Source organism: Seriola lalandi, unplaced genomic scaffold (genome assembly GCF_002814215.2).
Source record: "Seriola lalandi dorsalis isolate HSWRI2012SDOR001 ecotype SW California unplaced genomic scaffold, Sedor1 jcf7180002054415, whole genome shotgun sequence".
Lineage (NCBI taxonomy): Eukaryota > Metazoa > Chordata > Actinopteri > Carangiformes > Carangidae > Seriola > Seriola lalandi.
In genome coordinates, this window is record NW_019524968.1 from 460,063 (window position 1) to 462,865 (window position 2,803).

Below are 2,803 nucleotides of genomic sequence, written 5' to 3' on the forward strand. Positions count from 1 at the left end.
GTTAAATTTTACATTTTGCAAGGGCCTCACATGTGACATCCTTAGCTGAGCTGTGAAATAAAAGCCTTGTGACATTTATAGAAAAAAAAAGAAAAAAAAATTCCACTTACTACTCTTGATGTTAAAAACACCTTCACACACTGTTCAGATGCTGTAAGTAAACATTCACCCTGCGGGATGTATCTGCAGTTTCTCGTAGGGGGGTTTTTTCATTGTGCTGTGAGAGGAAGTGAAGTGAAGGAAGTGAAGTATCTTTAAATTACACACCCTGCCCCTCTCTGTGTCCTGTGGGCTGGATTTTAATTGACCCCTGCTGTTCTTAATGGCTATGCAGAGCATGAAGGTGATGTTTAGACCTCATCTGTTTAGCTTGACTAACCAAGGCAAACAATGCAGCAGTACCTGATAGTGGCTGCTAATTACAAAACCATTGGAGAGAATAATTAAACCTTAATCTATGTTTTTGTTTTGACAAAAAACAGGATGAGTGTAATTTTCAACTGTTTATATTTCTTTCCAAGGGAAACCTAAGATTTCATATTGTTTTTCCCTGTTTAAAACATTTGCACACACTTGATTTGACAGTATAATCAAACCATGCCTGAGTTGTAGGAGTATTAAGGAGGAAAAGCCGTGCAGCCCAGCAGATACTCTTACAGTAAATCTAATATGATTTCCACAATGACTTTGTGTTGAGGATGAGCGTTTGTCATGCAGCTGCAAAGCACAGCACGCTCCTTTTCAGAGTAATCCATGTCTTGTATCTGGGTTACTCGGGTCAAATGAGAAGAGGAATGTTGAGCTAAGAAGTGCTTTGCTGTCTGTTTCATTTATATGCTGGCCAGGAGCAGCCAGGCCAGCGACCGTATTAATGTATAGAGCAATCAAAACCCAAAACCAGTCCATAATTATAATAAGGGATGCGAGGTACAAGGTCTTTTATTTTTCCTTTTCAAAAGCAGAGTGGGGTTTTTTGAAATATGAGAGAATGAAGATAGATAAATAGATAGATAGATAGATAGATAGATAGATAGATAGATAGATAGATAGATAGATAGATAGATAGATAGATAGATAGATAGATAGATAGTCTCTCTGAGCACCATCTTGAATTCAACCTGTTAAACTATCACATTGTGTTGCCTTTACAATCTATATGCAGTGCAGCAGTCTAAACACTGGATTAATTGTCTGTGTGTGTATGTGTCTGTGCATGTGTGTTTTTGTGTGTTTTTGTGTGTGTGTGTGTGTGTGTGTGTGTGTGTGTGTGTGTGTGTGTGTGTGTGTGTGCATGGCTGTGTGTGTTTGTGTGTGTCTGTGTGTGTGTGTGAGTGTCTGTATGAACTGGACTGCCAAAGGGATTATCCTTCATCTGTCTCTTTCACTAAAGGCCATATGTTTCTACATGAAGCCCCCAGCTCCACTGAGCAGCACACACTCACTGACGGACCAGACCACACACTGTAGAGGCTCACTCAGTAATGAATCAAGCACTACTGTATGTCTGCCTGTCTTATTAGTTCATATGCACACACACACACACACACACACACACACACACAAACTGCCCTTGGGATTTGTGCATCACAGATTTTGGTCTATGCCAAAATACCAGCTTTATATAGCCTGTCAGCAAACCAATGACCCATATTAGACATGGCCTGTAACCACACACACACACACACACACAGACACATATATGTGTAGATTTACCGCATGTATTTCCTGTAGTCTGTTATTTCATCAAATGGATAATTACCAATGAGTATTATTAGCTGCTCTCCCAGCCTTTTTGTAAACCTGCCTATAAAACATCATGGGATACAACCCTGCTCATGAAACTAGACCCTTGTTAGCACTTTTATATAACATTTATGTGCAACTTGTCCGTGTGAAATCATTTCGCAGTTTGTTGGATTTCATTTAAATTCTCACGTTGTCATTCATTTCAGTCCAGTTACTTTAATTGGCACCGGTATTTATGCAATACGACAGAGCTTTATTGACCTGTGTGGAAATGAGGTTAGTAGGATTCTACAGGAAATCAAATACAATATAAGAACACACAGGGAATATAACATGAGGATACAATAGATACAGAAACAATATTAGCTACATATATATTTTACAAACCAGTGCAAAAGAGTGTGCACAGTGCAGTCACAGCATATTGATTTGATACCTTGTTCAAAATAGTAAATGCTAATAGAAAGCAGAGCCACTCCAGTTAGTGTGATTACAGGAGCTGTCTCCCTGTCTGAGCTTCCTTCTGTCACACAGGCAGCAGTTCAGGTGGCAGGGATGCTGCTCACATTGATTGAGAGTGCTGGTTAACTGTGGTGTTGCATACTAAAGTGGTAATCATTCAATTAACTGGAAATCAATGGCGCCCATATGGGTGATCTGTTTCATTATTACCCTGTCAGTCATACAGGGCCAGTTGACTGCTTCAACACACTTACATACACACACACACACACACACACACACACACATACACACACACAAACACAAACACACACACACACACACGTTTTGCACATTAGCACATTTATTGGAAGACTGGACTAGGGGGGTACCAGATTTATACATGTGTCCGTGTTCATTTTGCATTTTATTTCTATTGTATTTCTATTATATCATATTTCTATATTCTATCTATCAGCTTATTGTTCTGATAATGTAATGTGCTTTAAGTTTTGTTACTTTCTTATTTATTTATTTTGCAATCTTGAGAAGTAGATGAAGGAAAAAATTATTCAGGCCTAGTTTTACTTTTTAGTTTGTTGGAAACATTTCAAAA